Below are 12176 nucleotides of genomic sequence, written 5' to 3' on the forward strand. Positions count from 1 at the left end.
GGGCAGTGTGTGAACCCTGTATAGCCTGAAGAAGTTCCGCTCTAGACGGCTCCGGCGGCTCCCCGTCCCCATCACCTGCGCCCGTTTGGCGCGTAATCCTCTGCGGCGGCAGACGAGGGGTAGTGTACTGCGTGATTGTGTTGGGTTGGGTAGCCTTAGGGCCACGTCCAGTCCGGCCCGTCATAGCCGCTGCGCCAAGGGTCGGTGCTCCCAATGGGGCCTCCACTGAAGCCACCCGAGCAGGGCGGAGTACGTGCTACCACAGCGCCGAAGGAACCGGGCAATCGGTATATGGGTCCACAGGAACAGAACCACAGTGGGCAGTGCAGGCCACAGATTGGGTGCCACCAGAGCGCAGCGGCACGGGCCCACCACCTCCACAGAGCAGGGCAGAGCGGGGCACGAACGCACTTCTCTATCTGCTGCCACCGAGCCCCAAGGGGCCGTCCAAGACCAGCTCCAAAATGGCGGAGCGCCGGGGGGGGGCCTCCACGGACCCAGCAACACCCCTCCGTGAACTCCCCCGACGTCCCAGAAGTGGCGGATATTACAGTCTGCTGCGAGGCACAGGATACTGCTCAGCGGGAGGGGGCACAGGAGTGACAGAGGCACCGTAGGAAATCCCGGCAGACACAGAGCAGGTCAGGGCCCCCACACGCACCCTCGCGCCACAAGGGGGGGGCCAGGGCAGATGGGATCCACAGCCCCCCCTTCCAGACGGAGGCGCTCCGCCGACGGGTCGCGTGGCGCTATGGATCAGAGAGGGGGGGCGCCCCACACACTCCAGCCCAGCGAGGCCGTACAAGATGGACGGCCCCTTCGTCCTCACCCCCTCCTCACCGCACCTCAGCAAAGCCTCTGTCCTCCGGCGCCGCAGTCTTCCGATCTCAGGACGGGGATCCCAAGCAGGGGGCCGGCGGGCATCCAATGGCGCACCGAGGCTGGGGTCACCACTTGCGTCCTCCGCCGCCCAGTCCGGTGAGTAGGCCAAAGCCGCGGCGCCGCGTGAGAGAGCACGCCGGCTCCGCCGTCAGGATCAGCTAGGCCACAGGTCTCGGCGGATTGCCGACCGCGGGTCCGTTTCGCCAGGCACCGGAGCTCGGCGGGACTTCCACCGCCTCTCCGACACGCTTTCTCGGGGTCGAGAGGGTCCGGGCAGGATAAGTGAAGGTAGTACTGCGGTCTTCGGGACGGAGCTGGTGGAGCTCACGTCCTGTCGGCCATGCTGCTTGGCCACGCCCCCATCACTGCGCATTTCTACCCTCTTTTCCCTATATTACGGTGGTGGTAACGGGCCCTTAAGTGTACTAAGAAAGAGTCCAAAAGCCTAAACAAGACACGCTTCATAAAAAAAATAATTACTCTTTTCGTGACTTGTCTAGATCATGCAGGACAGGTCCAGACTACGAGCCCTTCCGAGGCACCTGCTCTCTAAAATACTTCCTGGGTGTGGAAATTGTCTCAATGTTTATATCTAGTTTGAGTTTTTGACGTTTAACTCTGTGACTTGATGAGGATTGCGTAACAAGAAGTGAACATTTACTTAACTAAACCAAATGGGGTTCATGCAAAATCTCATGATGCTGCAAGCAGGATTCGAACCTACGCGGGGAAAAGCCATTGGATTTCAAGACCAACGCCTTAACCACTCGGCCATCGCAGCTGCGTGAGTATGATGTCACAGTTGTCGTATACGAGCCATGCTCTGCTCATGTCAGGCCGAGACCAAAAAACATAAAGTAACGGAAGGACGGGGCACGTACCAGCAGTGCCCTGTTGTCCTCACTTATTTTGCATGCTTTCATACAATTAATAAAAATAGCAACATGCATCACTCAAAGTGAGTGAAAGGGCACAGATGAGTGGTAATCAATCACTGCATGTTTCTACCCACTTTTCCCTATATTATGGCGGTGGTAACGGGCCCTTAAGTGTACTAAGAAAGAGTCCAAAAGCCTTAACAAGACATGCTTCATAAAAAAAAGTACTCTTTTCATGACTTGTCTAGATCAGGCAGGACAGGTCCAGACTACAAACCCTTCCGAGCCACCAGCTCTCTAAAACACTTCCTGGGTGTGGAAATTGTCTCAATGTTTACATCTAGTTTGAGTTTTTTCCATTTAACTCTGTGACTTGATGAGGATTGCGTAACAAGAAGTGAACATTTACTTAACTAAACCAAATGGTGTTCATGCAAAATCACACTACGCTGGAAGCAGGATTCGAACCTGCGCAGGAAAACCCCATTGGATTTCGAGTCCAACGCCTTAACCACTCGGCCATCGCAGCTGCATGAGTATGATGTCACTGTTGTCGTATACGAGCCATACGCTGCTCACGTCAGGCCGACACCAAAAAATTAAAGTAACAGCAGGACGGGGCACGTACCAGCAGTGCCCTGTATCCCCCACTTATTTTGAATGCTTTCATACAATTAATAAAAATAGCAACAAGCATCACTCAAAGTGAGTGACAGGGCACAGATGAGCGGTAATCAATCACTGCGCATTTCTACCCTCTTTTCCCTATATTACGGTGGTGGTAACGGGCCCTTAATTGTACTAAGAAAGAGTCCAAAAGCCTAAACAAGACACGCTTCATAAAAAAAAAATTACTCTTTTCGTGACTTGTCTAGATCATGCAGGACAGGTCCAGACTACGAACCCTTCCGAGGCACCTGCTCTCTAAAATACTTCCTGGGTGTGGAAATTGTCTCAATGTTTATATCTAGTTTGAGTTTTTGCCGTTTAACTCTGTGACTTGATGAGGATTGCGTAACAAGAAGTGAACATTTACTTAACTAAACCAAATGGTGTTCATGCAAAATCTCATGACGCTGCAAGCAGGATTCGAACCTACGCGGGGAAAGCCCATTGGATTTCAAGTCCAACGCCTTAACCACTCGGCCATCGCAGCTGCGTGAGTATGATGTCACAGTTGTCGTATACGAGCCATGCACTACTCACGTCAGGCCGAGACATAAAAAATAAAGTAACAGAAGGACGGGGCACGTACCAGCAGTGCCCTGTTGTCCTCACTTATTTTGCATGCTTTCATACAATTAATAAAAATAGCAATACGCATCACTCAAAGTGAGTGACAGGGCACCGATGAGCGGTAATCAATCACTGCACATTTCTATCCTCGTTTCCTTATATTACGGCGGTGGCAACGGGCCCTTAAGTGTACTCAGAAAGAGTCCAAAAGCTTAAACAAGACACGCTTCATAAAAAAAAAGTACTCTTTTCATGACTTGTCTAGATCAGGCAGGACAGGTCCAGCCTACGAACCCTTCCGAGCCACCTGCTCTCTAAAACACTTCCTGAGTGTGGAAATTGTCTCAATGTTTACATCTAGTTTGAGTTTTTGCAGTTTAACTCTGTGACTTGATGAGGATTGCGTAATGAGAAGTGAACATTTACTTAACTAAACCAAATGGTGTTCATGCAAAATCACACTACGCTGCAAGCAGGATTCGAACCTGCGCAGGGAAACCCCATTGGATTTCGAGTCCAACGCCTTAACCACTCGGCCATCGCAGCTGCATGAGTATGATGTCACTGTTGTCGTATACGAGCCATGCTCTGCTCATGTCAAGCGGAGACCCAAAAAATAAAGTAACGGAAGGACGGGGCGCGTACCAGCAGTGCCCTGTTGTCCTCACTTATTTTGCATGCTTTCATACAATTAATAAAAATAGCAACATGCATCACTCAAAGTGAGTGAAAGGGCACAGATGAGTGGTAATCAATCACTGCATGTTTCTACCCACTTTTCCCTATATTACGGCGGTGGTAACAGGCCCTTAAGTGTACTAAGAAAGGTCCAAAAGCCTAAACAAGACATGCATCATAAAAAAAGTACTCTTTTCATGACTTGTCTACATCAGGCAGGACAGGTCCAGACTACAAACCCTTCCGAGCCACCAGCTCTCTTAAACACTTCCTGGGTGTGGAAATTGTCTCAATGTTTACATCTAGTTTGAGTTTTTTCCATTTAACTCTGTGACTTGATGAGGATTGCGAACAAGAAGTGAACATTTCCTTAACTAAACCAAATGGTGTTCATGCAAAATCACACTACGCTGCAAGCAGGATTCAAACCTGCGCAGGGAAACCCCATTGGATTTCGAGTCCAACGCCTTAACCACTCAGCCATCGCAGCTGCATGAGTATGATGTCACTGTTGTCGTATACGAGCCATACTCTGCTCATGTCAGGCCGAGACCAAAAAATTAAAGTAACAGAAGGACGGGGCACGTACCAGCAGTGCCCTGTTGTCCTCACTTATTTTGCATGCTTTCATACAATTATTAAAAATAGCAACATGCATCACTCAAAGTGAGTGAAAGGGCACAGATGAGTGGTAATCAATCATTGCGCATTTCAACCCTCTTTTCCCTATATTACGGCGGTGGTAACGGGCCCTTAAGTGTACTAAGAAAGAGTCCAAAAGCCTAAACAAGACACTCTTCATAAAAAAAATAATTACTCTTTTCATAACTTGTCTAGATCAGGCAGGATAGGTCCAGACTTCAAACCCTTCCGAGCCACCTGCTCTCTAAAACACTTCCTAGGTGTGGAAATTGTTTCAATGTTTACATCTAGTTTGAGTTTTTGCCGTTTAACTCTGTGACTTGATGAGGATTGCGTAACAAGAAGTAAACATTTACTTAACTAAACCAAATGGTGTTCATGCAAAATCTCATGACGCTGCAAGCAGGATTCGGACCTACGCGGGGAAACCCCATTGGATTTCAAGTCCAACTCCTTAACCACTCGGTCATCGCAGCTGCGTGAGTATGATGTCACAGTTGTCGTATACGAGCCATGCGCTACTCATGTCAGGTCGAGACCTAAAAAATAAAGTAAAGGAAGGACGGGGAACATACCAGCAGTGCCCTGTTGTCCTCACTTATTTCACATACTTTCATACAATTAATAAAAATAGCAATATGCATCACTCAAAATGAGTGACAGGGCACAGATGAGCGGTAATCAATCACTGCACATTTCTACCCTCGTTTCCATATATTACGGCGGTGGCAACGGGCCCTTAAGTGTACTAAGAAAGAGTCCAAAAGCCTAAACAAGACATGCTTCATAAAAAAAAGTACTCTTTTCATGACTTGTCTAGATCAGGCAGGACAGGTCCAGACTATAAACCCTTCCGAGCCACCAGCTCTCTAAAACACTTCCTGGGTGTGGAAATTGTCTCAATGTGTACATCTAGTTTGAGTTTTTTCCATTTAACTCTGTGACTTGATGAGGATTGCGTAACGAGAAGTGAACATTTACTTAACTAAACCAAATGGTGTTCATGCAAAATCACACTACGCTGCAAGCAGGATTCGAACCTGCGCAGGGAAACCAGTTTGGATTTCGAGTCCAACGCCTTAACCACTCACCCTTCGCAGCTGCATGAGAATCATGTCACTGTTGTCGTATAAGAGCCATACGCTACTCACGTCAGGCCGAGACCTAAAAATTCAAGTAACGGCAGGACGGGGCACGTACCAGCAGTGCCCTGTATCCCCTACTTATTTTGAATGCTTTCATACAATTAATGAAATTAGCAACAAGCATCACTCAAAGTGAGTGACAGGGCACAGATGAGCGGTAATCAATCACTGCGCATTTCTACCCTCTTTTCCCTATATTATGGCGGTGGTAACGGGCCCTTAAGTGTACTAAGAAAGAGTCCAAAAGCCTAAAGAAGACACGCTTCATAAAAAAATAATTACTCTTTTCGTGACTTGTCTAGATCATGCAGGACAGGTCCAGACTACGAACGCTTCCGAGCCACCTGCTCTCTAAAACACTTCCTGGGTGTGGAAATTGTCTCAATGTTTACATCTAGTTTGAGTTTTTGCCGTTCAACTCTGTGACTTGATGAGGATTGCGTAATGAGAAGTGAACATTTACTTAACTAAACCAAATGGTGTTCATGCAAAATCTCATGACGCTGCAAGCAGGATTCGAACCTACGTGGGGAAACCCCATTGGATTTCAAGTCCAACGCCTTAACCACTCGGCCATTGCAGCTGCGTGAGTATGATGTCACAGTTGTCGTATACGAGCCATGCACTACTCACGTCAGGCCGAGACATAAAAAATAAAGTAACAGAAGGACGGGGCACGTACCAGCAGTGCCCTGTTGTCCTCACTTATTTTGCATGCTTTCATACAATTAATAAAAATAGCAATACGCATCACTCAAAGTGAGTGACAGGGCACAGATGAGCGGTAATCAATCGATGCACATTTTTATCCTCGTTTCCCTATATTACGGCGGTGGCAACGGGCCCTTAAGTGTACTCAGAAAGACTCCAAAAGCTTAAACAAGACACGCTTCATGAAAAAAAGTACTCTTTTCATGACTTGTCTAGATCAGGCAGGACAGGTCCAGAATACGAACCCTTCCGAGCCACCTGCTCTCTAAAACACTTCCTGGGTGTGGAAATTGTCTCAATGTTTACATCTAGTTTTAGATTTTGCCGTTTAACTCTGTGACTTGATGAGGATTGCGTAACGAGAAGTGAACATTTACTTAACTAAACCAAATGGTGTTCATGCAAAATCTCAAGACGCTGCAAGCAGGATTCAAACCTACGCGGGGAAACCCCATTGGATTTCAAGTCCAACACCTTAACCACTCGGCCATCGCAGCTGCATGAGTATGATGTCACTGTTGTCATATACGAGCCATGCGCTACTCATGTCAGGCCGAGACCTAAAAAATAAAGTACCGGAAGGACGGGGCACGTACCATCAGTGCCCTGTTGTCCTCACTTATTTCGCATACTTTCATACAATTAATAAAAATAGCAATACGCATCACTCAAAGTGAGTGACAGGGCACAGATGAGCGGTAATCAATCACTGCACATTTCTACCCTCGTTTACCTCTATTACGGCGGTGGCAACGGGCCCTTAATTGTACTCAGAAAGAGTCCAAAAGCCTAATCAAGACACGCTTCATAAAAAAAATTACTCTTTTCGTAACTTGTCTAGATCAGGCAGGATAGGTCCAGACTACAAACCGTTCCGAGCCACCTGCTCTCTAAAACACTTCCTAGGTGTGGAAATAGTTTCAATGTTTACATCTAGTTTGAGTTTTTGCCATTTAACTCTGTGACTTGATGAGGATTGCGTAACAAGAAGTGAACATTTCATTAACTAAATCAAATGGTGTTCATGCAAAATCACACTCAGCTGCAAGCAGGATTCGAGCCTGCGCAGGGAAACCCCATTGGATTTCGAGTCCAATGCCTTAACCACTCGGCCATCGCAGCTGCATGAGTATGATGTCACTGTTGTCGTATACGAGCCATGCTCTGCTCATGTCAGGCCGAGACCAAAAAAATAAAGTAACGGAAGGACGGGGCACGTACCAGCAGTGCCCTGTTGTCCTCACTTATTTTGCATGCTTTCATACAATTAATAAAAATAGCAACATGCATCACTCAAAGTGAGTGAAAGGGCACAGATGAGTGGTAATCAATCACTGCATGTTTCTACCCACTTTTCCCTATATTATGGCGGTGGTAACGGGCCCTTAAGTGTACTAAGAAAGAGTCCAAAAGCCTAAACAAGACATGCTTCATAAAAAAAGTACTCTTTTCATGACTTGTCTAGATCAGGCAGGACAGGTCCAGACTACAAACCCTTCCGAGCCACCAGCTCTCTAAAACACTTCCTGGGTGTGGAAATTGTCTCAATGTTTACATCTAGTTTGAGTTTTTTCCATTTAACTCTGTGACTTGATGAGGATTGCGTAACAAGAAGTGAACATTTACTTAACTAAACCAAATGGTGTTCATGCAAAATCACACTACGCTGGAAGCAGGATTCGAACCTGCGCAGGAAAACCCCATTGGATTTCGAGTCCAACGCCTTAACCACTCGGCCATCGCAGCTGCATGAGTATGATGTCACTGTTGTCGTATACGAGCCATACGCTGCTCACGTCAGGCCGAGACCAAAAAATTAAAGTAACAGCAGGACGGGGCACGTACCAGCAGTGCCCTGTATCCCCCACTTATTTTGAATGCTTTCATACAATTAATAAAAATAGCAACAAGCATCACTCAAAGTGAGTGACAGGGCACAGATGAGCGGTAATCAATCACTGCGCATTTCTACCCTCTTTTCCCTATATTACGGTGGTGGTAACGGGCCCTTAATTGTACTAAGAAAAAGTCCAAAAGCCTAAACAAGACACGCTTCATAAAAAAAATAATTACTCTTTTCGTGACTTGTCTAGATCATGCAGGACAGGTCCAGACTACGAACCCTTCCGAGGCACCTGCTCTCTAAAATACTTCCTGGGTGTGAAAATTGTCTCAATGTTTATATCTAGTTTGAGTTTTTGCCGTTTAACTCTGTGACTTGATGAGGATTGCGTAACAAGAAGTGAACATTTACTTAACTAAACCAAATGGTGTTCATGCAAAATCTCATGATGCTGCAAGCAGGATTCGAACCTACGCAGGGAAAGCCCATTGGATTTCAAGTCCAACGCCTTGACCACTCGGCCATCGCAGCTGCGTGAGTATGATGTCACAGTTGTCGTATACGAGCCATGCACTACTCACGTCAGGCCGAGACATAAAAAATAAAGTAACAGAAGGACGGGGCACGTACCAGCAGTGCCCTGTTGTCCTCACTTATTTTGCATGCTTTCATACAATTAATAAAAATAGCAATACGCATCCCTCGAAGTGAGTGACAGGGCACCGATGAGCGGTAATCAATCACTGCACATTTCTATCCTCGTTTCCCTATATTACGGCGGTGGCAACGGGCCCTTAAGTGTACTCAGAAAGAGTCCAAAAGCTTAAACAAGACACGCTTCATAAAAAAAAAGTACTCTTTTCATGACTTGTCTAGATCAGGCAGGACAGGTCCAGCCTACGAACCCTTCCGAGCCACCTGCTCTCTAAAACACTTCCTGAGTGTGGAAATTGTCTCAATGTTTACATCTAGTTTGAGTTTTTGCAGTTTAACTCTGTGACTTGATGAGGATTGCATAATGAGAAGTGAACATTTACTTAACTAAACCAAATGGTGTTCATGCAAAATCACACTACGCTGCAAGCAGGATTCGAACCTGCGCAGGGAAACCCCATTGGATTTCGAGTCCAACGCCTTAACCACTCGGCCATCGCAGCTGCATGAGTATGATGTCACTGTTGTCGTATACGAGCCATGCTCTGCTCATGTCAGGCGGAGACCAAAAAAATAAAGTAACGGAAGGACGGGGCACGTACCAGCAGTGCCCTGTTGTCCTCACTTATTTTGCATGCTTTCATACAATTAATAAAAATAGCAACATGCATCACTCAAAGTGAGTGAAAGGGCACAGATGAGTGGTAATCAATCACTGCATGTTTCTACCCACTTTTCCCTATATTACGGCGGTGGTAACAGGCCCTTAAGTGTACTAAGAAAGGTCCAAAAGCCTAAACAAGACATGCATCATAAAAAAAGTACTCTTTTCATGACTTGTCTAGATCAGGCAGGACAGGTCCAGACTACAAACCCTTCCGAGCCACCAGCTCTCTTAAACACGTCCTGGGTGTGGAAATTGTCTCAATGTTTACATCTAGTTTGAGTTTTTTCCATTTAACTCTGTGACTTGATGAGGATTGCGAACAAGAAGTGAACATTTCCTTAACTAAACCAAATGGTGTTCATGCAAAATCACACTACGCTGCAAGCAGGATTCAAACCTGCGCAGGGAAACCCCATTGGATTTCGAGTCCAACGCCTTAACCACTCAGCCATCGCAGCTGCATGAGTATGATGTCACTGTTGTCGTATACGAGCCATACTCTGCTCATGTCAGGCAGAGACCAAAAAATAAAGTAACAGAAGGACGGGGCACGTACCAGCAGTGCCCTGTTGTCCTCACTTATTTTGCATGCTTTCATACAATTAATAAAAATAGCAACATGCATCACTCAAAGTGAGTGAAAGGGCACAGATGAGTGGTAATCAATCATTGCGCATTTATACCCTCTTTTCCCTATATTACGGCGGTGGTAACGGGCCCTTAAGTGTACTAAGAAAGAGTCCAAAAGCCTAAACAAGACACTCTTCATAAAAAAATAATTACTCTTTTCGTAACTTGTCTAGATCAGGCAGGATAGGTCCAGACTTCAAACCCTTCCGAGCCACCTGCTCTCTAAAACACTTCCTAGGTGTGGAAATTGTTTCAATGTTTACATCTAGTTTGAATTTTTGCCGTTTAACTCTGTGACTTGATGAGGATTGCGAACAAGAAGTGAACATTTCCTTAACTAAACCAAATGGTGTTCATGCAAAATCACACTACGCTGCAAGCAGGATTCAAACCTGCGCACGGAAATCCCATTGGATTTCGAGTCCAACGCCTTAACCACTCGGCCATCCCAGCTGCATGAGTATGATGTCACTGTTGTCGTATACGAGCCATACTCTGCTCATGTCAGGCCGAGACCAAAAAATAAAGTAACAGAAGGACGGGGCACGTACCAGCAGTGCCCTGTTGTCCTCACTTATTTTGCATGCTTTCATACAATTAATAAAAATAGCAACATGCATCACTCAAAGTGAGTGAAAGGGCACAGATGAGTGGTAATCAATCATTGCGCATTTCTACCCTCTTTTCCCTATATTACGGCGGTGGTAACGGGCCCTTAAGTGTACTAAGAAAGAGTCCAAAAGCCTAAACAAGACACTCTTCATAAAAAAATCAATTACTCTTTTCGTAACTTGTCTAGATCAGGCAGGATAGGTCCAGACTTCAAACCCTTCCGAGCCACCTGCTCTCTAAAACACTTCCTAGGTGTGGAAATTGTTTCAATGTTTACATCTAGTTTGAGTTTTTGCCGTTTAACTCTGTGACTTGATGAGGATTGCGTAACAAGAAGTAAACATTTACTTAACTAAACCAAATGGTGTTCATGCAAAATCTCATGACGCTGCAAGCAGGATTCAGACCTACGCGGGGAAACCCCATTGGATTTCAAGTCCAACGCCTTAACCACTCGGCCATCGCAGCTGCGTGAGTATGATGTCACAGTTGTCGTATACGAGCCATGCACTACTCACGTCAGGCCGAGACATAAAAAATAAAGTAACAGAAGGACGGGGCACGTACCAGCAGTGCCCTGTTGTCCTCACTTATTTTGCATGCTTTCATACAATTAATAAAAATAGCAATACGCATCACTCAAAGTGAGTGACAGGGCACAGATGAGCGGTAATCAATCGATGCACATTTTTATCCTCGTTTCCCTATATTACGGCGGTGGCAACGGGCCCTTAAGTGTACTCAGAAAGACTCCAAAAGCTTAAACAAGACACGCTTCATAAAAAAAAGTACTCTTTTCATGACTTGTCTAGATCAGGCAGGACAGGTCCAGAATACGAACCCTTCCGAGCCACCTGCTCTCTAAAACACTTCCTGGGTGTGGAAATTGTCTCAATGTTTACATCTAGTTTTAGTTTTTGCCGTTTAACTCTGTGACTTGATGAGGATTGCGTAACGAGAAGTGAACATTTACTTAACTAAACCAAATGGTGTTCATGCAAAATCTCAAGACGCTGCAAGCAGGATTCAAACCTACGCGGGGAAACCCCATTGGATTTCAAGTCCAACACCTTAACCACTCGGCCATCGCAGCTGCATGAGTATGATGTCACTGTTGTCGTATACGAGCCATGCGCTACTCATGTCAGGCCGAGACCTAAAAAATAAAGTAACGGAAGGACGGGGCACGTACCATCAGTGCCCTGTTGTCCTCACTTATTTCGCATACTTTCATCCAATTAATAAAAATAGCAATACGCATCACTCAAAGTGAGTGACAGGGCACAGATGAGCGGTAATCAATCACTGCACATTTCTACCCTCGGTTACCTCTATTACGGCGGTGGCAACGGGCCCTTAATTGTACTCAGAAAGAGTCCAAAAGCCTAATCAAGACACGCTTCATAAAAAAAATTACTCTTTTCGTAACTTGTCTAGATCAGGCAGGATAGGTCCAGACTACAAACCGTTCCGAGCCACCTGCTCTCTAAAACACTTCCTAGGTGTGGAAATAGATTCAATGTTTACATCTAGTTTGAGTTTTTGCCATTTAACTCTGTGACTTGATGAGGATTGCGTAACAAGAAGTGAACATTTCA

At 45.9% G+C, this 12176-nt stretch overlaps 13 non-coding genes across 13 annotated transcripts; all 13 read right to left on the minus strand.

Moving 5' to 3' along the window:
* Positions 1-2207: 2207 nt before the first annotated feature.
* On the minus strand, positions 2208-2289 carry TRNAS-CGA (transfer RNA serine (anticodon CGA)). The gene has a single exon. It is a non-coding gene; the product is annotated as a tRNA-Ser (tRNA).
* A 545-nt stretch (positions 2290-2834) lies between these two features.
* Positions 2835-2916, minus strand: TRNAS-UGA (transfer RNA serine (anticodon UGA)). The gene has a single exon. It is a non-coding gene; the product is annotated as a tRNA-Ser (tRNA).
* Positions 2917-3460: 544 nt separating this feature from the next.
* On the minus strand, positions 3461-3542 carry TRNAS-CGA (transfer RNA serine (anticodon CGA)). The gene has a single exon. It is a non-coding gene; the product is annotated as a tRNA-Ser (tRNA).
* Positions 3543-4082: 540 nt separating this feature from the next.
* On the minus strand, positions 4083-4164 carry TRNAS-CGA (transfer RNA serine (anticodon CGA)). The gene has a single exon. It is a non-coding gene; the product is annotated as a tRNA-Ser (tRNA).
* Positions 4165-5962: 1798 nt separating this feature from the next.
* Positions 5963-6044, minus strand: TRNAS-UGA (transfer RNA serine (anticodon UGA)). The gene has a single exon. It is a non-coding gene; the product is annotated as a tRNA-Ser (tRNA).
* Positions 6045-6587: 543 nt separating this feature from the next.
* On the minus strand, positions 6588-6669 carry TRNAS-UGA (transfer RNA serine (anticodon UGA)). The gene has a single exon. It is a non-coding gene; the product is annotated as a tRNA-Ser (tRNA).
* Positions 6670-7212: 543 nt separating this feature from the next.
* TRNAS-CGA (transfer RNA serine (anticodon CGA)) lies at positions 7213-7294 on the minus strand. Its single transcript has one exon. It is a non-coding gene; the product is annotated as a tRNA-Ser (tRNA).
* A 542-nt stretch (positions 7295-7836) lies between these two features.
* Positions 7837-7918, minus strand: TRNAS-CGA (transfer RNA serine (anticodon CGA)). Its single transcript has one exon. It is a non-coding gene; the product is annotated as a tRNA-Ser (tRNA).
* A 546-nt stretch (positions 7919-8464) lies between these two features.
* On the minus strand, positions 8465-8546 carry TRNAS-UGA (transfer RNA serine (anticodon UGA)). Its single transcript has one exon. It is a non-coding gene; the product is annotated as a tRNA-Ser (tRNA).
* A 544-nt stretch (positions 8547-9090) lies between these two features.
* TRNAS-CGA (transfer RNA serine (anticodon CGA)) lies at positions 9091-9172 on the minus strand. Its single transcript has one exon. It is a non-coding gene; the product is annotated as a tRNA-Ser (tRNA).
* Positions 9173-9712: 540 nt separating this feature from the next.
* Positions 9713-9794, minus strand: TRNAS-CGA (transfer RNA serine (anticodon CGA)). Its single transcript has one exon. It is a non-coding gene; the product is annotated as a tRNA-Ser (tRNA).
* A 543-nt stretch (positions 9795-10337) lies between these two features.
* Positions 10338-10419, minus strand: TRNAS-CGA (transfer RNA serine (anticodon CGA)). The gene has a single exon. It is a non-coding gene; the product is annotated as a tRNA-Ser (tRNA).
* Positions 10420-11589: 1170 nt separating this feature from the next.
* TRNAS-UGA (transfer RNA serine (anticodon UGA)) lies at positions 11590-11671 on the minus strand. The gene has a single exon. It is a non-coding gene; the product is annotated as a tRNA-Ser (tRNA).
* Positions 11672-12176: the final 505 nt, after the last annotated feature.

The sequence above is a fragment of the Lissotriton vulgaris genome, chromosome 11 (genome assembly GCF_964263255.1).
Source record: "Lissotriton vulgaris chromosome 11, aLisVul1.2, whole genome shotgun sequence".
NCBI lineage: Eukaryota > Metazoa > Chordata > Amphibia > Caudata > Salamandridae > Lissotriton > Lissotriton vulgaris.